This window comes from Notechis scutatus, chromosome 5 (genome assembly GCF_049901735.1).
Source record: "Notechis scutatus isolate UNSWTSFEM ecotype Mainland chromosome 5, rNotScu1.2, whole genome shotgun sequence".
In the NCBI taxonomy this organism is placed as follows: domain Eukaryota; kingdom Metazoa; phylum Chordata; class Lepidosauria; order Squamata; family Elapidae; genus Notechis; species Notechis scutatus.
Genome location: NC_142013.1, coordinates 74,537,272 through 74,561,353, shown reverse-complemented (window position 1 = coordinate 74,561,353; position 24,082 = coordinate 74,537,272). Strand labels below are relative to the sequence as shown.

Sequence of the window (24,082 nt, the reverse complement as noted above, 5' to 3'; positions counted from 1 at the left end):
TATAAAAACATGGCAGAACAGATTCAATGAAGTTATTTGCCCTCATTAGGGGCAAATTTACTTACCTCCCCCCAAAAGGCTTTGCTAAAAAATCTTGCCTTCTGGTTAATAGTTGCTAACATCATATGAAATCTGCTTAAAACTGATCAGCTTATAGACTTTATCCAGGAAAAAATGTTCAGTTCTAAAATGGAACAGTGTCCCATCAAAAATGCTATCATATTTTAAAGGAGGATGTTGCCTTATAGAAAGAACAAAAGTAAAGAAAAAGTAATCTCAAAAGTATTGTTCAGAAGCTTCCACTAGATAACTTTTGCAATGATTAGATCATTTAGAAGCTGCAACATGATTGTTTTTCTGTAGATCCCACAGGAATGTACACTATTTGACATTTTGTGTTGCATTGAACACAAAGATGAGAGAAATGAACCCATTTTGAAATTTTGATTCTTATTTTGTATGCTAAATACTTGACTGGAATTTTACAGAGGATCTGAAAATCCTTGTTATATCGTTTGGTTCTATGTGGATATGTAATATCAGCAACAGCTGTGGCATATTTAAAAATATGCTTTTTATGATGCTTCAAGCACGTTCCAATTCCATGGATGTACTATGTTACAGTATTTTCTCAAATACTGTACATCAGAATTTGCTCAATTCCAGATGGCAATTCAAACTGCTTCTTTGCTGTGGTGCTCTGGCTGTTCCTAAAGCCAACTTTAAAAATTCCAGGCAGGATTGCACTGGGTTGGCACAGAGTGAAGGTAGTGTTCACTCTGGATCACAGCCACCATAGACCCTGTTTGGTTATTCAACACTTCAGTCTTGGAAGGTAAGGCAAGCCTCATAAGTTGGCCTCTTGATGGACATGTCTCCTTAATAGCTGCCTTTGGATTCTATTTTATGTTATAATTTCATTAAACTTATCAAAGTAGAAAATACAAATAAAAATGGAAGTAATGAGAAAATGGGGGAGGGAAAGGGGGAAATAAAAAGGGGAATGTAAAGGGGGAAAGAAAAAGAAAAGCATTGACTTCCAACTCTTTTTATTGCAATAAATTATCATAATAACATTAAAGCCTCAACTACATACTTAATATATGTATCCATTTCCATAACAACAAAACCCAAAGTCAATGTTTCATTATTTTCCATTGCAAGCACAAAATCTAGAAGTGATTTCCAAGTAGAAAGTAGCTGCCTTTTTCTTTTAAAGATTGTTCTATCTTCATCAGGCAACTTCTTTTACTTTGTTTTCCTAGATGTTGGCATACATAGGTGCTTTACAACCCTATTCACAAGTTCTCTCATTTCATAATAACATAGATTCTTTTTTATTATTATTATACTATCATTATTCTGATACTACAATGATCAAAACAAAGGAAACCATTTTTTCTTAATTCCTATGTTCCATTTAGGTCAATAATTTTATAGCATGGAAGAACTGGTTGTTCAGCTTCATAGAAGCAAAGCTTCATTTCAAGACTTTCTGTGTTTTGAACTCAACATTTGGGAGAACTGGACAGTTCTACCAACAGTTTTTTCTACATGGCTGCCCTTATCTGCCATGTGGCCCCGGCAGGAAGCTATGAGTGGCAGTCCTGGGTTTCCTTGGGGAAAACTCTCAGAAAAGGATGAATAGTTCTCTCCTGGATTTTGTTCCAAAGTGCAATAGTTTCTAAGCTCTTAGATATCTTCCTATAAACATATCCATTTCCCTGTCTCATCTCCAGTTAAAGTCAGAGCCAAGCTGGTCAACTTAAAGGTGTTTTAAGGGGGGGTGGGGAGAAAAAAGAGATTTGCAGCAGTGTTTAAAAGGGGAAATAAGGGCAGCATGCTTTATCAAGGCTGGGCAGAAACTAAAATAGGAAATATTAATTGGGGCTCTAAGCTTCTAAAAGGGATGAAAAGACATAGGTCAAGGAAAGTTTGGCGTAATGGAATCAGGCGTGGTGAAGTTTAGTTTGGATTCCCAGAAGGGAGGAGTTGTATTCCAAAAGAGCAAGAAACAGCAAAGGCTTGGATAGTTTGCTTGGGTGGAAGAGAGTGCAGACAGCTCCTCCCTAGATGTTCTCAGGGTATATCTTTAATGATGCAAGTAGTTTCCTTTAGTTTAGCAAGATTTCTGTCTATAAGTGGGGAACAATAAAAGAAACTGCTTTGAAGTAACTGGGTGTGTCTTTCTTGTTTGTTGGTTGGTTGGTTTTTTTGGAGCCTGACACTTGTTGGATCAACTACAAGATATGTTTCTTCTTAAGAGAAAATGGAACTGGAAAGCAAGAGAGCCTGGACCATCCAGAACAAAATGACTGCAGAGGAATAACTATTCTAAAAAAAACAAGGATGCCAATCAGAGCGGGATGCCCCTATTTGGAAGTATTTATAATGACTTCAGTTGGCAAGCACAAGACAGAGAATTGATGGAAAATGACATGAACACAATTTTGCCCCTTATGCCTTTTATTAAAGTTTTCTGTTTCAAGACTATGTTAAAAAAATCCTCTTCCTCCTCCATCTTCTTCCTTCTCCTCCTCCCTCAGGATCACAGCTTCAGTATAATGAAACTTCATTATAGTTCCCAACAGATACAGTTTCCCTGGAAGTCATAGCAAATGATTCAAAATCATTTGGGATTAGGAGTTCAAAGGTTAACTTCTTTCAGCAGTTCTGCATATCGTAAGCTGGTTGCAGTTTATATGTAGCCCTGAATATATTGACAGAATATTTTAAAAGGAAGCTCAGTTTATGTTTCCCAATAAATTAAATAAATAAGTATATGACTTTTCTTATCCATGTGAATTTTTGAATGCATCAATCAGAGTAATCAGTTTGTTTGTTTTTTGTAGGTGCAAATTATATCCAGAGGCATGCATAGATAAGACAATACCATATCTACTAAAGTAATGTTATCCCCTTTCTTTGGTCAGAGATAAAAATATAAAGGAAGAGATAACATACCTAAATTCTGAGTTTACATTGTGTCTTACAGAGAGGTGACTGCAATTTAACTATTGTCAGCAGTTCATCATACAGTGAATTGCTGAAAGGCAGAAAAACAAAATTGGAAATAGAGGAGGAGGAATAATTAGTGAATCAACCTTATGCAGCTTCTGATAGTTTACAATTCTTTCATGAATTATTGAACTGAATAGAATAAATTCTTGAGGTCACTTGATAATTGTTTATTACTTTAGACTCATCAGTTCTCCTGCTTCCTTTTAACAATAATTATCTTTATGGAGGAAACAATGATATTCAGAGAAATTATTCAGCAACATCTACTGCAATTGCACCTGACACAAATTTCTAGGTTTGTTTCATTCAGGACAAAAAAAACCAGTGCATTATCAGAGTAGTAAGGACTAACCAAATATTCTTAGTCTGAAATATGATCTGCCCTTCCCACTTATTTTGTATTCAGAATTAGCTTCTCTAGCACAGTATCCTGAGAAAATATCTGGTGGGCACCAAGCTAAGTACCTGCTCTAGTAAGCTGTTTTATCTAACTTATAATTTCTTAAAATATAATTATGCCCTGTTTCTGCTCCTTTCTTAATATAGTGGCCAAGAAATAATGTTGGTAAAATTGGCAGATTAAGTTTCTTGTTGTATAAAGAAATATGTCTTTCTGCTCTTTGATTTAGTCCAGGATGACAGTAATTTCCATATGAGAATATTTCAACTCCCCAAATTCTGCATTCCAGAAGTGGTATTCAGCAGGTTCTGATCAGTTCTGGAGAACCTGTAATGGAAATTTTGAGTAGTTTGGAGAACCGGCAAATACCATCTCTGACTGGCCCCACCCATCTATTCTCTGCCTCCCGAGTCCCAGCTGATCGGCTGGGTCTTCTTTTGTTGCCCTGCACAGGAGAACGGAGCTGGAAAGCAGGTTAGTGGGGTGAGGAGGGAATGGGGATTTTGCAGTAACCTTCCCCCAGAAGTGGGGAGGGAATGGAGATTGTACAGTACTCTTCCCCTGGAGTGGGGTGGGAATGGAGATTTTACAGTAACCTTTCCCTGCCACGCCCATCAAGCCACACCACGCCCACCAAGTCACACCCACAGAACTGGTAGTAAAAAAAGTAGAATCCCATCACTGCCTCATTCAATAGAAAAACATTGCTTTAGATTCTTGCTTAATGGCTTTTGTGGAGGTTTGCGTGTGTGAAAATGACTGTCCTTTTTGCAAGATTAACCCTAAGAACTTCAACTAAAGAAGGAATGGAATCTTCCCTGCATGCAGACTCTTTGAATGGAAAACAGCTTCCACACAAAGGTCTTTCTCTCTAAGCTTGGTTATGTTTTGTTTTGAATTCTCTTCTCCCCAGGCCTGTTCACCATTTCAAGATTTTTCACCGGGTCCCAACTGTACAAGCAGGATACTACAGTAAAGTACTGATTACTAGAGTGGTTGTGTTTGGAGTGGCTGGTATTGGTAAGGACTCTTTGGTACTTCATTTCACAAAGAGGACTTTCTGAAAGATGTACATTCCCACTTCTGAAGTTTCTTATTGCTAGGTGATGTGACACGAACTTCTGTATTCTTCAGATCACAAACACTACTGCAAGACACCAGTTCCCTGCAATGCAGAGACTCTCCATTTCTAAAGGTTATACATTCATTTTGGTATATTCTATTACCAGCAGACAGCCAGTAGAAAAGCTTTTATCAATCTATGAACAGATCTCTCAGCTCAAAGGAGACATTCAAAAGTCCCAATTATGCTGAAGGAAGAGTTATGACACCCAGAGAGAATTGGGCACCAGTGAAGAAGTCCTTGCTATTAAGTGGAAATGCTCTTTCATGCAGACTTCAGCTTAAATGAACCTCAGGAGCTTTTTGAAGGGCTCCTTAATTTGGAAAAGACAAGAAATCTAAGTCTGTGGGTGGATGGTTAGTCTGCAGCAACAAAAGTATATTCGCAGAAGCATGAGTTCTATAAGGTGAGATACATTTGATACCTTGTATATGACTAAAATAAATAAATCCTTTATAAATTAATGGCAAAGTATGTCACGAATGAAGGCACATATACATGTCCCAGGATAATGCTGCAGGATCCAATTGTCACCAAGACCAAATGTTTATTTTTTCAAGCTTTCGGCTTCATGCTGGCCACATGATATGTTCTCACATTCTGTGGTCAGTTTCTTCCTTGTCTACATAGTCTGTCTTGTCTGTCTACATAGTCACAGAAGCAATCCATGCAGAGAATCTAGTAAATTATGATAGAATATTCTTCTCCCTCCAAACAATCTTTGTACCACATGATTTTCAAAATAATGCCAATATCATCATTTTCATGTTTGGTGCCGGAAAAGAAGTCACTAGGTTCAGATGACAGGAAATGCCCAAGAATCAAAGGTTGGCATAAACCTAGATTTTCTACAATTGAATATTTTAACCTTTTACTTTTTTAAAATCAGCACTAAGAACATGTGTACTTTTCCAAAAACCTAATACAGCATTTGACTTATATTTGGAATTATCTATGTGTGATAATTGCCTTTATTCTCTCTATACTTTTTCTCAGTAAACTATTTTTATATCTACACATTTGAATGGATTGATTTTTATAAGAAAATTCTTAATTAAATCTTCTCTCATTTGCAACTGTGTACTTACAGTTATCCTTTATATTTTAGGATTGGCACCTCTGGACCAGAGAGAGAACTTTTTGGTAGAAGGGCTAAAAATTCCTTAGATGGATAGAAGAAGAGCTGTGGTGGTGTAGTGGTTAGAATGTACTATTGCAGTTCTCACCGGATCAAGGTTGACTCAGCCTTCCATCCTTCCAGTCAGTAAAATGAGGATCCATGTTGGGGGCAACATGCTCACTCTTCAAACAACTTAGAGAGGGCTGTAAAGCACTATGAAGTGGAATATAAGTCTAAGTGCTTTTGCTATTTTGAACTATACTAGCCTACCATAGTTATTGTTTAACTTGGAAATCCTTTGAAGAGGGGTTCCACTAGTGAGACTCCATTTGCCAAGTCTCTAACAAATTCAAACAAGCTATTCTGTTCCAAAGCAGTTACTTGTGTAGAAACCAAGTGATCTGGCACCTTGCACTCAGTCTAATTCCTATGTTGACAGAGAAGAAAGCAGATAGAATTCTTCTCAGTTCTTATCTGCGCTAACCTTTGTATGGGAAGAGTTGCAAGAATCAGCCAATAAGCAAAAAGAACAGAACTGTACAAGTTCTAGATTTAAAAACAAGAAGACAGCCTTGAATTCAGAGTGGTTACTTATAGCCAGTTTGATGTAGTGATTAAGACACTAAGCTAGAAACTGTGTGATCTAGTCCAACCATAGGTATGAAGTCAGTTGAGGATCCTTGCACTATTATTCTCTCTCAGCCCTAGGAAGAAGACAAGGGCAAACCACTTCTGAAATCTTGCCCAGAAAATGTAGTCCAGAGCTGGCAGGAGTCAAAAATGATTTGAAGGCACAATAAATAAATCCTTTTCCTATAGCTATTTGCTGTCCTGAAGTAATCCATGTCTTTTCTTTGACTTGTAGAGTGCTCTGTGGGTTGAAGATAATACGAGTTAAGGAGGCATTACAGAATAATAAGATGAGGATAAATGGTACTTCCTGCTGCTCAACCTTAACACCTTCTTCTTCTATTATCACATTCTCCATGACAGTAAGACTATTACCCCAATTCACCTGTCATTATTTGTGGATGGCATTTAATGTTGCTGGGAAGTTCATTTATTGCAGCATTCTGCACATTTGTCTTCACCAACCTGTAAACTAGAGATAGCTCAGGAGAGTGCACATGCCTTAAGAAAATCTTTAAATGCATTTGCCAATTCTCTATTTTTTCCAGAAAAAAACATTGTAATTAAATATATCTCTACATTGCATAAAGGTAAATAGTGTTGTTTATTATGCTTAACGCTTGAATATTCCCTTTCCTACCCATTCCCAAATGAGTCATCAACATAACAGATCAGTGGTGGCATGGGAAGGGAAAGGGAAGCAGATTTTTTTTAAATTCAGTTACCATAGTCAGTTAACCTTAAGTTTGAGAAGGGCAGATAAAATTGACAGCACTTGCTGGTCTTTAAGCACATTCAACTGTTAGAAAATGAAGTGACTATAGAACTGCAGTTCAATGACTTTGATGTAACCTTTTTTATTTCACATTGATAAATCCTTGTTTTTAAGCATATAGTGGTTCTGCAAGATCATGCATGTGTTCCTTAACACCTGTGTCTATTTCTACACTTAGTAATATCGATCATAAATAAAATCAGGAGTATATGCATATATAAGAGCCGTAGTGGTGCAGTGGTTAGAATGTAGTATTGCAGACTGCTGACTGCTAGTTGCCAGCAGTTTGGCAGTTCAGTTCTCACCAGCTCAAGGTTGACTCAGCCTTTCATCCTTCCGAGATCAGTAAAATGAGAACCCAGATTTCTGAAGGATTTCTGACACTGTAAACTACTTAAAAGCATAATATCTGAAAATAAAATCTGACCAAATCATATCTAACCAACCTTTTCAGCATGTAATATAAAGGTGGTACGGTATAATGTAGCAATTATTAATACAATACAATGTTTTAGATAGATAGATAGATAGATAGATAGATAGATAGATAGATAGATAGATAGATAGATAGACAGACACATACACACATACACACATATATACATACATACATACATATTCTTATGTTTTCACAGGTATTTATATGTATGGTATTTAGGTTTCTTCGTCTTAATAGTTGTGCTTTTAAAGTTATAGCGACGTTTTGGCAGAATCTCATGTGCCACCCTCAGGCTTGTGTATTAGATTCTTTTTAATCGTGTGTATCAGGCTTGAGGAGAGAGAGAAAGAGAGAGAGAGAGAGATTTTATGAGACATTGTACTGAACTGGCATCATGTCACAGTTATGATTTATTTTTTATTTTATTTTATTTGGTTTGTCAATTGCTTACAAGATAATAGGTATAAGTAAAAACATAGTTATGAACACATGGATACATATAAGAAAAATAAAAGAAACAATAGGACAAGGACGGTAGGCATGTTGATGCGCTTATGCACGCCCCCTACATGATACACTCCAAGGAAGATAATTCTCATCTATACTCTCTTTTGAAATGCTAATATTACAATATTACAATCCCTAAACTCACAAATTATTATTTTTTTGCCAATAGGCTGTTACTTCATTCCTTTAATTTTAAAGTAGCACAGAACTCTTCCTTCCAAAAGCTATACTACAGCTTGCAAACCTTGTTTTAAGACTGTGTCTCACAAATTAACCTGCTGACTCTTAGTCAATCAATCAATCCGAATAGAACTGAAAGGGATCTTCGAGGTCTTCTAGTCCAACCCCCTGTTCAGGCAAGAGAACCTATATTATTTCAGAAAAATGATTGTCCAGTCTCTTCTAAAAAAACCCTCCAGTGATGAAGCATCTACAACTTCTTACATCAAGCTGTTTCACTGGTTAATTGTTTTCACTATTAAGAAGTTTCTCCTTAGTTCCACATTGCTTCTCTCCTTGATTAGTTTCCATCCATTGTTTCTTGTCCTGCCTACAGGTGCAACCCATCAAATACTGGAATACAATACTGATATCATAATTCTTCTTTTCTCTAGACTAGCCAAACCCAAATCCTGCAACTGTTCTTCATTTATTTTAGATTCCAGGCCTATAATTGTTTTAGTTGCTCTTGTTTGCACTTTTTCAAAAGTCTCAACATCTTTTTTTGTAATGTGGTGACCAAAACTGGATGCAGTATTCCACGTATAGCCTTCCTAAGGTTCTATAAAGTGGTGCTAATACTTCATGTGATTTTGATTCTATGCTCTGTTTATTCAATCAGTTAGCTTTTTTGGCTGGTGCCACACACTGCTGACTGACTTAAGTGATTGTCCACTAGGACTCCAAGGTTCCTCTCACAGCTATTGTTTTTGAGCCAGGCTGCACCTAATCTGAACTGGTACCTTTGTTTTTTTCCTGCCTAAGTGTAAAACTTGCTTTTCTCCACATTAAATTTCATGTTGTTGGATAGGGACCATTTTTCAAGTCTGTCAAGATCTTTTTGGATCCTAAGCTCGTCTTCTGGAATGTTGGCTATTCCTACCAGTTTAGGGTTATCTGTAAATTTGATGAGTTCCTTTTCTATTCCCTTCATAGTCATTTATGAAGATATTGAATAGTACTCAGCCTAAGATGGATATGTAGTACCATTAAGGACAACTCCTTGAGTATGGTTTGTCAGCCAATTACCAATCCATCTGGCGGTGGGGCTGTCTATTGCCCAAGAAATAGGTTGTGGTCTATTTTGTTGAATGCCTTACTGAAATCTAAGTATACTATGTCCACAGCATTTTGCTGGTTTACTAATTTATTCACTTTGTCAAAGAATGAAATAAGATTGGTTTGGCATGATCCATTTTTAACAAACCCACAGTGGCTTTTAATTATAACTTTATTCAGTGGTGGTATTCAATTTTTTTTACTACCGGTTCTGTGGGCGTGGCTTGGTGGGTGTGGTGTGGCTTGGTGGGCTTGGCAGGGGGAGGATACTGTAAAATCTGCATTTCCAACCCACTCTAGGGGAAGGATATACTGCAAAATCTCCATTTTCACCCCACCCCAGGGGAAGGATACTGTAAAATCCCCATTCCCTCCTCACCCCACTAACCTGCTTTCCAGCTCCATTCTACTGTGCAGGGCAACAAAAGAAGACCTAGCTGATCAGCTGGGACTCGGGAGGCAGAGAATAGATGGGGGCGGGGCCAGTCAGAGGTGGTATTTGCCGGTTCTCCGAACTATTCAAAACTTCCATTACTGGTTCTCCAGCACCTGTCAGAACTGACTGAATACCACCTCTGATTTTATTTGTTTCTAGATGCTTGCAGATCTGTTTTTGATGTTTTCCAGTACTTTCCCAGATATTTATGTTAGGGTGATTGGTCTGTAGTTTCCTGGGTCTGGTTTTTTTACCCTTTTTTTGAAGATGGGAACCACGTCAGCCACCTCTTTTCTAAGCGTCAGGTAATTCCCCGGGTATTCTAGGATTTTTGAAAGATATGATACAATGTTTCTGAGATAACAACTGCCAGCTCCATCAGAACTCTGGGTTACAAACCATCAGTTTCCAGTGATTTATATTCGTTAAGCTCAGATAGGGGTTCTTTAACCATTTTCTTGTTTATTTTAATTTTTATTTCTAGTCTGTCTTTTCCAGTTAGGTTTTTGATAGGTTGTGCTTTAATTTCTTTTTGTGTGAACACTCTTATAAAGAATGAGTTAAGCAGTTCTGCTTTCTCTCTACTGCCTGTTACTTCCTTACCATCTTCTATCTTAATTGGACCTACTGTTTCCTTGATTTTTTTTTTTTTATTTATATGTTGAAAGAAATTGTTTTAATTATCTTCGACTTTGTTCATTCTGACCCTTTGCTTTCCTGACTTTGTATTTGCAGATTCGGCCTATATGTGGGCAGTCTTCCTTAGTTATGTATCCCTCTTTTCATTTTTTTTTATTGGTCCTTTTTGTCTTTTAGTTTATCAGAGAGATCTTTGTGTAACCATGCTGGCTTCTTGGATTTCTTGTGGGGCTTTTTTTTCAGTGGTATCATGCTAGATTGGGCTTTTATGATCACGTTTTTCAGAGTTTCCCATGCTTCTTGAGTTGTTTTCCTCTTTAGGATTTTCATCCATGGAATTTTTCTTAAGCTCTCTCTGAGTTTGTTAAAATCAGCTCTTTTAAATTTTAGATACTGGCTGTATTATATTCTATTGCTTGTGTTTGCATTATATTGAATTCCAATATGATGTGGTCACTCTCACCCAAAGTTTCAAGTCCCTCTATCATTTATTTTCTATTCGTAAGAATTAGGTCTAGTATAGTTTTTCCTCTAGTTTCCTCCTCTACCTTTTGGATGACAAAGTTGTCAGCTAGGTTGGTTAGGAATCTGTTTGACTTCCCACTTGCTGCAGAGATTTTTTTCCAGTTGATATCAGGGTAATTAAAGTCTCCCATTACTACTGTGGTATATTTCCTACATACATTTGTTAGTTGTTTAGCAAAAAATTCATCTATTTCTTCTGCTTGGTTAGGTGGCCTATGGTATACACCTATAGCAATGTCATTTTTTTTTCCTTTTCTATTGACCCATATGGATTCTAGGAGCTTTTCATCCTTGGTTTTGTGTATTTCTGTAGAGATGTACTGATATTTTATATATAATGCAACTCCACCTCCTTTTTTGTTAGGCCTGTTTCTTTTGAATAGTTTGTATCTTTCCAAACTGATGACATTCCATTCATCAGTTTCACGCCACCATGTTTCAGTAATGGCAACTATTTCATATTTACCTTCATGTACTAGTATTTCAAGTAAACCCTGATTTTTTTCCTATACTTTGAGTGTATAGGCCTTTCAGTCCTTTATGGGTCTTGGGTATGTTCCTTATATCTCCTACTTTGTATCTGGGTTTTTCATCCTTTCAATCACTCTTTGCTTCACTTTATTTTTCCTTTTCTTCTCCTCCTCCTCCCTTTTTAATCCCTACATCCTTATATAATTGGTTACCTAGTGATTTTTGTTTGGAATTAAGTTCTAAAAGTTTTGAAGATTGCCCCCCCTCAATTTTAGTTTAAAATTCTAAGAAGATAAGCTAGTCCTTTTCCAAATATACTGTTTCCAATTTTTGTGAGGTTCATTCCATCCCTTGTCAGTAGCCCTTCATCTAGCTAATATCTAGGCCAGTGGTCACCAACCAATGGGCTGGGGACTACTGGTGGTCCATGACAAAATTTTGGTGGTCTGCAGAGAAATGTCACCCCCCCCCAAAGCAATTAATCCAGGCTGCGTGAGAACACAAGGCTGCGCTGCCCACATGGCCGCGGGAATACAAGGCTTGCATCGCTTGCATTGCAAACAATACGAGGTAGTGAGGGGAACGGGAAAGGGCAGGGGGAGGAACTTGCCCCACTCGCCCCATGCACCTCACCTGGCTACCAGGCTGCTTCTTTCTACTTCTTTCTTCTTATGCTTTTGGCTGCATGCAAGGAAAGCAGCAAAAGTCTTTCTTTCTCTCCCCCAAACTCTGCCAGAAATGAGTCTTTGGGACCCCTCAAGGCATCCTGTTCCAAGAGGCTGTGCCATTCTGGTGGAGTTTGGGGAAGAGAAAGAAAAGTGACACCTGGTCTAGACAGTAAAGATTTAAAATTTAAAAGATTTAATAATTGTAACAACTTTTTAAAATGACCACTCCGTTTTCTCAGGAACATTATATATATATATATATATATATATATATATATATATATATATATATATATATGTGTGTGTGTGTGTGTGTGTGTGTGTGTGTGTGTATAAATCCATATTCACTTCATTCATGATTATTTAGTTAATAAAAACTATTAAGCCTTATAAATCTTTATAAATATGCAGAAAGAAAAAAACAGCTTTGAAAATAAATGTACCCAATTCATTCGAGGGACTGTAATCCTTACGTTCAGGAAAAACAAAGGAAGTTGTAGGTAGAACTCAGCTGATAAACTTTGCATACAAATAATTGTTTGAATTCCAAGTTTTCTTTTCTCTCCAAGGTCAGTCTTTTCCTCCATTCACTTTTTTCCCCTGTGGGTGCAATTCTATGCATGTTTTAGGTTTTTTTTTTCTCCAATAGGAAGAAGCTCATCAGGGAGATGAGCTTATTCCCCATTGAGTTACCACGTGTTGACCTTCACATCTAACTACAAAGACATTTTTAGCCTTGAAGCACCCTAAAATTTGCTTCACATGCTGTTAATAAGTCCCATCTGTTACTACAGACATTCATAGCAAACAATGTCATGTATGAAAGAGGAAAAAAACACATGATCACTATGACCTTATGACCTTTGGCCAATCATAGATCTAGAGGAAGAGTTCACAAGACATAGGCCCCTTCTTGTATTACAATAGTCACTACAGACATATGTGATAGACAAGTGGGAAATAATATTGATGACTAAACAGAATAACTAGGCTTTTTCTGGCAACCAGATAACTTACCTAATCCTACCAAAGATGGAATCCACATCATATACGGCAAAACATTAATCTCATCCAGTTATCTATTCTTTGAGCAAAATAGTACATTGAAGTTTTCCGTTTCTATGATCAACGCCAACTAAGTAGTTTCTATGATCAAGGCCAACCATAATACAGTATTTTTGGACTTATTCGTGTTATTACATTTTTTACAAGGGCATCCTTTGGTCTTGTTTCCATAAATAATTAATTTTTATAGTTACATTTGTTTGAAAGGTAACAATACTTTTTCACTGACCTCTTCTCTGCCTGGGCAAAATTTTGATTTAAATGGAATGCCCTTAAATCTCTTTTCTAAAACTGCTGCTGGGAACACTTTGAACAGTACCATAGCTAGAGGCATTTTGAGTCTGAAGAGAGTGATTTGATTCATTCCTATTAATTTAAACAAACCAGTTTATGCATAATTTTTTTCTCAAGTTCAATCCATTCTCAAATTTAATCTATTCTGATTAAATCTGAGGTCTGTACCTTTAAGGGTATGGAGGAACTTTTTATACAGGTTTGTTTAGTTCAGAAATAGCAAAACATTGTTAGAATCTCAGTTAAAAATTTCAGACTTAGTAAATTGCAAATGTGAGCTTACACTGCTAAATGAAACTAAAGTTTAACCTCCCAATTTGCTCCTAATTTTGTTACAGCCCCCGAGGACATATTTGCCAAGAGACAATTGAGGTTACTGAACTTAGCAAGACTTAAAACAATATTGTGAGAAACAATATGAAGTAGCCATTATTAATTTGTTTCAAGAGTTTCATTTGGTGTGTGTTTGTGTGTCAGACTTGTCACTCAAATTCTTATTAGCTTCAAGGTCAAATGATTTGACATTAATCATTTTGTGCAGAACTGCTTTTCCTTTGAACAGTGCAGGCATTTCACATTTGTGTTTCCTTTAAGCTACTTTTAAAAGCATGAAGAAATTAAAAGGTCATTTGTAATTTGTAGTCACTAAACTATTCATTTGTAAAAACAAAAACAAATTATACATTTCTTCCTTCTTTGTAGATTCAATACTGCAAAAATTCTACAACCAATGAGTTAAGAACTTGAAGAAAATTAACATTCTGTAAATTACTAACATTTTTGTTATAACCTTAAATGAAATAAGTAAAGCTTGTGGTGTTTTATTCCTTATTTTTATTATTTTTGCTTGGATTTTGAAAGTATTTTGAACCCTGCAATTTGTCTGAATAAACCCATGTACACTAATCAGAAAATTAAATTGAACGGAGGATTGAGGATCATAATCTAAATAAAATCATCTATTTGATTCCAATTGATTTCAACACTTAATTTAAATACACAATGAAGACAATAATTTGTCTGTATCTACTCAAATGAAAGCATTACTGATATTAATGTGGTCTACTTCCAGATGAGCAAATCACTGCAGCCTGCATACCTTTCATTTCCACCCTAGGATCTTCCAGATGTTTCAGACATCTCGTCACTATCTACCAGCCAACACAACCACTCTATGCTATAAAACAAGGTTGGGGATCCTAACTATGTCTCTTTGCATCACTTATATTTGCTAAGCAAGCTGCGATTGCTGGAAGCCTTAATTCAGCAATCTTTGGAGGGTCACAATTTCCTTAGCAGTACTTCATGCTATCAATACATCCCAGCATGGCAACTAGCTTTATGTAACAGTGCTTCACATAGCACAAACCAGCAAAAAATGAAAGTGTTTTTAAAGATAACTTAATTTGAGGGTGCCTTTCAATAAAAATTATTTTAAATTTGATGCCACGAGTGGCTTTTAAAAGGATGACTTTCTGAAATGTTATGATTTCATGGATGTGGAACATGGTGGCATTAGCTCTCATTTCATACTTTTGGAAGAGAATAAAGGCTGCAGTGCTAAATGGGTGGATCTTTCATACCTAAGAACACAGCAAAAAAAAACAACAACTGGATTTATTCACTTATTTAAAATATTTGTAGCCTTGTATTCTGATGCTGATTACTTACATCATAGTTGATGGGTTTTCTAACCACTTCAGAAGCTGCATTGCCTCAGATCAGAGGTGTCAAACTCACATTGTCACAGCAGCATCACATGATGTATCAGGACTTTTCCCCCTTCGCTAAACTGGCCAAGGATGGGGCCAGCACATGATGCATCCAGCCCATGGGCCAGGAGTTTGACACCCCTGGCTCAGATCATCCACATCATTATTTCTTCTTTGTCTGCTGTCTGGCATATATTGTCACTTTTGTCATTATAGAAATGATGTCCCCAAAAGGCCACTCCAAGGTCCTGATATAATTAGGAAAATTCTTAAACCTAGCAGCTTAAATGAAGAAAATAGATAAGGTCATTTCAGTTCTGCCCTCAGCCTAAATAATGGTCAATATAATCTTAACATTTAGGCTCAAGAGTTGTTTGCTAGTATGGTTCTCATATAAGTCCCATTTTAAAAAAGTTTCAAATTGTTAAACAACTGGGTTTCTCCAAACTAGGGTGACAAAAGAGGGTCTTTTCATAGAAGAGAGTAAAAGTACAATACTTAATGAGCTTTCCTTATATTTTAACCATTCTGTTTCTTCTTGCTGATTTTTTAAAATATATCACAAAACTGGATTAGATTACCATTAGAAAGGACTCCACAGCCAAAAGATGTAGTGCCAAAGTTAAAGTGGGATACAATAGTACTTCTCTGGTCTTCCTCATTTTTCAGCAGAGGTTGATTCTAAAAGTTTAATTCTTAAAATAGAGACTTTTTCTGCAACAAATTCCTAGAGAAATAAAATAATTCAGAAGTTGAACTCTGTGAATGTGACAACTTGGGATTTATAGAGGATCCCAGAGGTGCTTTTTCAAGAGGAAACTGGCCATTCTGGTTTTTCTTTGAAGACTTTTTGCTGCTCATCCAAGAAGCTTCTTCAGCTCAGATTAGATGGTGGGGAATGGAAGGATTTATACTCCTTGTAGACAGCTGGTCATTTGCATTCTTTTAGAAAGATTTTAAGGCCACCTGGAGGTTTATCTGTGTCATGGTGCAAATGGGTGTGGAACCTTTGGAACTGTTGAAAGGACTGTGTTTTAGACTGGAGATAGATGATGTCATATCCCTCGTCCTCTGTTGAGAGAGGGCTGTTAAATTTTGACATAGATGGCCTCTTTGACCCCTCTTTCAAACCAGCAGTCCTCGCTGTCAAAAATATGGACTTTGCTGTCTTCAAAAGCGTGGTCTTTGTCTTTTAAATGCAGACGGACTGCTGCATCTAATCCTGATGGGTTTCTTCTCCTATATTTTGCTATGTGTTTATGAAGTGGTTGTTTTTTCCCCCCAAGGTACAGATCTGCACATGGCTCACTGCATTGTACTGCATATACCATGTTGCTCAGTTTGTGTCTGGGTGTTTTATTTTTGGGGTGAACAAACCTGAATCTTATATAACTGTTTTGAAGCACTGTTATTAGTCCTTTGCCAACTTGCAATACTAATTTGTACTTCAAAAGAAGTAGCCAAACTAAATACAAATTTAACATTGAACTGAACTGCTTGGTGTGCATGCTAAAGCAATTTATTTAAACACAATGCCAACATCTTAAAACCTCAAAAGACACATTTACACAAATATCAAGCTGCAAATTCATCTCAAGTATATAATATGGAGTCTGGTTTGCATTTTAGCTTTACTTTTGCCAAAAGGATAAAACAATCTGCTTTTTGTATGCAGGTTGTATAGCCATAAAAGGCAACGATTTTAATGAAAATAAATTGGAAACTATTTTATGATACACCAAGAAATATTTCTCTTCCTTCAAGATTTGTGATGTAATTTCTGCTATACTTCCCCCTTTCATTGCATTTCTACAGTATATTTTGCTGTCAGATATTTTTTTCATCATCGTTTTTGTATTATAGATAACCTATCATGTCACATGTGTTTTAAAAAAATGAAACTCTTTTTAAAACTCCTTCAATCATTCAAAATGCCAGTTCAGAGTCCATTTGATACAATAGATTTTCTTTGTATCTTATTTTTTTCTAATGAAGTACAGGGTTTTAAACTAACATCTAGTTTAGTAGAATAATTGAGATCTGAACAATTACTGTATGTTTACTTTAAACTTTCAAGGTTCAAATAGGACTTCCTTTTTTTTTCTTTGAAAGGCAGAAAATGGAAGGCATAACTTGCTGTCAAAATTCCCTTCAACTTCTATTCTGGCTGACTGACTGAGTCATGAACATCATCTACTGAATAATTAGCCCAGGCTTTATCCCCAGTTGTATATTAGACTAGGATTGAAAGGGGGAAAATGTTGAAAGGCAGTAATGGCAAACTCCTTCCATAGTGGTGCCAAGGAACTACATTGAAATGTTTTGCTATTTTATGATTAATAACCCATTCCTTTTTTCCTTCATTCATTCATGTAAAAAATATCAAGCTTGAATCAGAAAAGAAATTTCTTTTTTCATTCCATAAAACAGTGGGTAAATGGACCAACCTATACTTTCAGTACATGAAATACTTGCATATTCAAAATATAACTTTTGAAAGGGCCTTATGAAAGTCATAAGATGCAATTTAATATTCTATGCAACTAGGTAAAGTTTCTTTCTTTTACCTTCAGATTTTCCAGTTGGAGGAATCTAGAGCAATTCAGCAAAGAATACAATGTATAGATGGCAAAAAAAAAAAAAAATGTGAGCAGAAAGTAGAAAGGGATCTATTGGCAAAAACAGCTCTGGTACTCAACATTCTGTGTCAGTGTCTATTGTCCTGGTTAATTGATTTCAGATTCTATTAGAAAAAATATCGGATCCTATTTGTCTCAGATCTGGTTACAATACCAAAATCTAATTGGGAAGATCTACACTGAAATATTCACTCATATGACAATATGAGTTATTTTTATGCTAGTCACTGCTTCCTGCCAACTTTATTTCATACTGTTTTACAGCAGAACTGAAATATATGAATGCAATAAATATTATCAATCTGGCTGGAAATATATAACTGTCAACGGTATATAATATATATGTAAATTCAAAGTAGAGGGTAGATAAGGTTTGTTACTTTACATATACTAAATAAAAATGTATAACCTTTAAACTAAGCTTAATTGAATATCATAAGATAAAGAGCGGTAACAAACGGTTTTTTTTGACATGTTAATTTTTTTTTTCATGATGCTAGATTGATAAGGTGAATACTTAAGAAAGAGAATATGGATCCAGCCAAGAATCTTTAAAAAAAAACTAGTGAAAATAATAATAGTAAAGGAAATATTTTAATACATTAGCACCCAATATAGGAGTTAGAAATGTGTTGGTTTTGTTCCACTTTTGACATGTTCGTGATCTTTCTTTCTTTCTTTCTTTCTTTCTTTCTTTCTTTCTTTCTTTCTTTCTTTCTTTCTTTCTTTCTTTCTTTCTTTCTTTCTTTCTTTTTCTTTTTTGCAATGACCTATTGACAAAACATGGTAGAGCTTTGTCTTTAAAGGGCCTGTTACATTTTTTTAAACAAATTCAGCATCTTTGCTTAGTTATTTTTTCAGACAAGCCATTATATTTGATAGTACTAATGAATATGATAGCTCAGAAAATGATTCTTCTTCTTCTTGTGCTATATCCCTCATCAGACTTGGCGATCATGTTGGAAATCCTATTTTTATCAACAGATGCACGAAAAAGTGCTATTGATTTTTGTCTAAACCAGTCCCTTAGATTTTGAAGCCATGATGTTCTTCTTCTGCCTGGACCTCATTTGCCTTCATCTTTCCTTGGAGGATTAAGTGAAGTATGCCATATTTGGACAGGTGTCGCATCACATGTCCAAAATATTCTAACTTTTGCTTTTTTTATGGTTTGATTATTTCCCTTAGCTTTTCCAGGTGGCTTATCATCTCCTCATTTCTGATTTTGTCAACCCAATTTCTACATAACAGTCACCTATAAATCCACATTTCAAATGCTTCTAAACTCTTCAAGTGACTTTCTGTCAGAGACCAAACCTCTACTCCATAGAATAGGATAGAAAAGATGTAACATATGAACAAGCCTGATTTTCAATCTTAGGCTTATGTTGTGACTGCAGAAGACAAAAATAATTAAAAGAGATAAAGAAAAATGTCTTTTAAAGAAGTAGAAAAATAAACATGTCAGTATGTTAGGATGAATACTGGAAAGGTTAAGGCTTTGGCTACCTGTGTTGGCTAAACTTTATGGACTATGCCAAGGGTCTTCAAACTTGACAGCTTTAAGACTTGTAGACTTCAATTTCCAGAATTCCTGAGCTAACATGACTGGAGGAGGAATTTTGGGAGTTGAAGTCCACAAGTCTTAAAACTGTCAAGTTTGAAGACACCTGGACTATGCTGTCTCAGATTATAAAGTACCTAGTTGCCACCTGCTATGACTATGTCATGTTTGCCTTGTTTAAGAAATGGAGAATCTTCCATCCCATATAACTGGCTGGAGGAAGTTAAAGTGTACATATTTTAAAGTTGCTAAGGTTGAGAAATACTGGTTTATACATTAATCTACCATTGCCTACTGCTTTCTTAACCTGATACCCTCCCGCCTGCCTCTCCCCAAAAAATTCAATGTATCAGCTTGTATCAACAGGCTCATATTTACATGCTATGATCACTGGAGAATTATCTGACCATATTGTCCACTTTGATGGTTCAAATTCCAAACTTTGACAGCATGGTCTTCTGACATTTTGAGTTGGGTCAATAGTCCCCTGAAGGAAGAATCCCATAAAAATTTAAAATAATTTTCCAGTCATTTTCATAATATATTACCTATCTGACATCAATGCTACCCTTTGTCTCTATTACTTTTTTGACATACTAATTCCAAAATTGCCCATCCATAACCATTGCTAAGTAAAATTTCAAGTATTTTTCTACAATACCTCTACCAATATTGCCTTTCATATTTTGTACGATACACAAAACCAGTTGAGATGCACAATGACCATGTAGTTTAAAAATTTTCACAATACACTAGTAAATCACAATTTTTGCAATAGTATATGTCATGTTAGAGGCAGATAGGAGTTTTCCAGATGGAAGCAAATTTTGGATTAGAGCTGAAGTTTCACCAATATAAGCACTATTATAGATTTAAAGCTTGCAAAATTAACAGGAATGTGACATACATTCATTCTATCTTTCATACCATTTCTAAAGTAGAATGGAAGCTAAAGCATCTTTCTAATATTGGATCAATTTTCTTTCAGAAGCTCTTGTATTGCTTGGTTAAGTGACCCAAACATACAAGCATATACTTACATGATTTTATTATGTAAGTATATACTTACATAATAAAATGATGTTTTCTTCCCAGTGTCCCTTCACTGTTGAATTGTTGAACACAGGCTCATAGATAGATCACATAGATCTCATTGACTCATCCCCAACAGCCTGTGCCCTCACACAGGGCATAAAACATCATGCAGACAACACAACTCCACAATACAGTCCTTTCAACAGTTCCAAGAAGGCTCCATACCCAGACAAATCCCCAAGTGACCTCAATGACTCTCTAAAATAATGGAAATGACCAGCTGTCTGCAAGGAATATAAATCCTTCCATTTCCCCACTTATTTATTTATTTAGCATATGGCACATGTTAGCCAGGGATGAGCAAAGTGGCTGGCTGCCTCTGTGAAAGGAATTTTTTCAGGCAGTGTTATCTTTATCCGCTGGACACATGAATGCTGGTAGGCAATTGGGGGAGGCTCCTGTCTTGTCCCTCCACAGTTTATTCGCTCATGGGAATTGAGCTGCCAAGCTGCTGACCTCAGTGGTATGCAGGCCCACCATCTTACCATGTGCGCCACTGCGGACCCTATTCCCCACTATCCAATCAGAACTGAAGAAGCTTCATGGTGAGAAACAAAATATTTTCAAAGAAAAGCAAGAAGTTCCAGTTGCCTCTTTTGAGACAACCTAGAACTAAAGAAAAATTTCCTGATAGTTGGAACAATTAATCAGTGGAACAACTTGCCTCCAGAAGGTTTTAAAGAAAAGACAATCAATCTTTGTCTGAAATGTTATAAAGTTTCCTGCTTGAGCAGCAGGTGGATTACAAGACCCTCAAAGTTTCTTCCAACTCTATTCCAACAGAATATTCTGTTACTCTGCTTATTGGATTTGTGTATAATTGACTATAAGAGTTGAGTTATGAGAATTGAGACATTTGTATCAGTGGTGGGATTCAAATTTTTTTACTACTGGTTCTGTGGGCGTGGCTTGGTGGGCATGGCATGGCTTGGTGAGCGTGGCTTGGTGGGCATGGCAGGGGAAGGATACTGTAAAATCTCCATTTCCATCCCATACCAGGGAAAGGATACTGTAAAATCTCCATTTCCTCCCCACTCCTGGGGGAAGGATACTGCTGATTTTCTGAACTACTGAAAATTTCTGCTGCCGGTTCTCCAGAACTGGTCAGAACCTGCTGAATACCACCTCTGATTTGTATCTGTTATTTAAGAAGAAATGAAGATATAATGGAGTTCTTTCATCATAATCTTTTTCTTTTCACTATTTTTTCTTTCTTTTAGCCCTTTTTATTTTTGTGTCTCTTTTTCAATTTAATTTGTCTTATCTTTTATTATTGTTAAACTATTAATAAATTATTATTTAAATAAATAAATTCCTCAAATTCAGTTAATAATAAAAATAAACTGTAATTTTAAAGTAAGTCATAAATAATTCTAAGGCATAAACTCTGTTATACTGTTATTCTAACCACTAGCATGTTTACTCTTAAATTGTCATTCTATTTTATTGTCTTGTCTGTCATGAATTATATTGATTTTATGCATTTTAGATCAGCACAATTTTGAGGGCACGTATTTATAAACCAGAGATTTGTTGCAGACTTTATGATGTCATCTGTGTGTAGCATAAATGACACAATTCAGAAAATGTTACGCAGTTGGCTGTTAAATAAAGCATTTCAAATGATAGGTGGATTGCATTAAAACTCCATTCAACAGTTTTGCTAATTAATCACTTGATCTTTTTTGTATTTAAAATGCCAATTTATGATCTCATAATAATGTTATTTTAAATATTGATACTTTTTCCCCCTAGAACAGCCTAGTACAGCATGAAAACATTAAAACAAATCTGTGAAGCATTACAATTCAACATCGGCAGATGCTTTCTTTCACCATTCAGATATCTAAGTGGAAAGTGTAAGTAAAATGTGGCAAGATGATTTATATTCAAATTTAGCTTCTGAATTGTCTTTTCTATATTAAGCATATTCTGAAATTCATTTCAATATGTAATATTTTCCATCTCTAGACACAGTTAAGCCATTAAACATTCGAAGAAAAACATTCTGTTTTCCTTTTGAAACTGGGCAAAGCTGATTAAATGTGCAACCAAGAATTGTATTAAAAAAAATATCTGTCTCTGTTCAGTTTGTCTTTCCTTCATCCATTACATTTCATCCATCATATTTAAGAGGATTATCCATCTTTTGTTTTTCATTAGATCCTAACCAAGATTATTCAGACAAAGAGGAGCCTTATAGAAGATCAATAGTCCTGCAGTGGGTCAATGGAAAGCTAAATTTTCTCTTTCATCCAACCACGTCCTCCTCCACTATCCCTAGCATACAACTTTGTGTTTGTTCAGTTTTCAATAAAAGATTCTATCCTAAAATAATTTTAAAAGACTACTTTGCATTTTAATAACTTCCACAAGATGTCTCCTTCTGTTTGTGTTTTGTTATACACATCTTAGAACTCTATATAGAATTTAAAGCAACTAGCTTACAGAGCTCATGCATATTAATTACCAAGAACACAAATAGCAACAATAGGGAATTAAACAATTTCTCATTACTGTGAGTTGCTATTGCAAATTTATCATGGAGATATGCAGAAATATATTTTCATCTAATTTCATAGAAAATTCACTCACCTGTACACTGAAAGAAAATGGCTGTAATGATGGAAATTTTGACAAATTGATAAACAAAGTTACCCTCAATCAAGTTGCATTGCTTAAATAGTAAGAATTGGGTGGGAGTCTACCAGTTCAGACTGATTCGGTAGAACCGGTTGCTGACTGGCCCCGCCCCTCCCATTCACTCCTTTTCACGCTGCTTGGTGAGCCTTTCTTTTCTCACTCGCCCAGCTGCCTCCCATGCAGCCTGAGAAGGTAAGCTGATGGTGGAGGGGATGCCGCGCTTGGCCAAAGGGAGTGCGGGGGGACACAGCGAGGCTTAATGCCACCACATTGCCTCCCCCAATGGCCTACTGCTGCCACTGTAATTGCCTCCCAGAACACCCTCATATTGCCTCCCGAAAGGCCTCATATTGCCTCCCCGAACGGCCTCATATTGCCTCCCTGAACAGCCTCATATTGCCTCCCCATTGTCTCCTATTGCCTCCCGAATGGCCTCATATTGCCTCCCCGAATGGCCTACCGCTGCTGTTCTCCTCAGCCTTTCCTCCTCCTCCCCCTTCCCCAGGGAAGACAGAAGGCAAAAGCAAAGGATTTCCAGCCTTGAAGCCGGTTAGCTGGCGATGGAGGGGTGGGGGCTAATGCTAACCCCTTTCTCTTGGCAAGGCTGAAAAGGAATAGAGATGGGAGGGGGAAGCGGGCAGAGGCTTCATAAGCAAAGGGGTCATTCTCAATGAGCTGGAGCCACTTCCAGTTAAACATACCTCTCTGAGATTCAGTGGATACCCCACATACATTCACCCCAACTCGGTCTGCCAGGGCAATGCAGCCATTGCCAAAGTAGTGCGGGGTTCAGAGCAAAGTTTCTCCTAAATAAGTTCTCAACGCTCAAAACCCCTTTAAAAACTTTTTTCCAAATGGCCAAGGTCCAGGAAAACTCACCACAGACTCAATGGGTCTGCTTGCCAGCAAGGGAATCTTACCTGGGCCTGGTCCACTGGTTAGGTTAGCTTGGAGTCCCATCTGTTTGGGTGCTAATTGTTAAAAGAATTATCCTTCTGAGTTCAGTTCCAAGTGGGGAAAAAAGACACTGGAAACATG

The 24,082-nt window shown here is 36.5% G+C and overlaps 1 pseudogene; it reads left to right on the top strand.

The window, feature by feature from the left end:
* The first annotated feature begins 3,254 nt into the window (after positions 1-3,254).
* Positions 3,255-4,905, top strand: LOC113411746 (GTP-binding protein Di-Ras2-like; annotated as a pseudogene).
* The last annotated feature ends 19,177 nt before the right edge of the window (positions 4,906-24,082 follow it).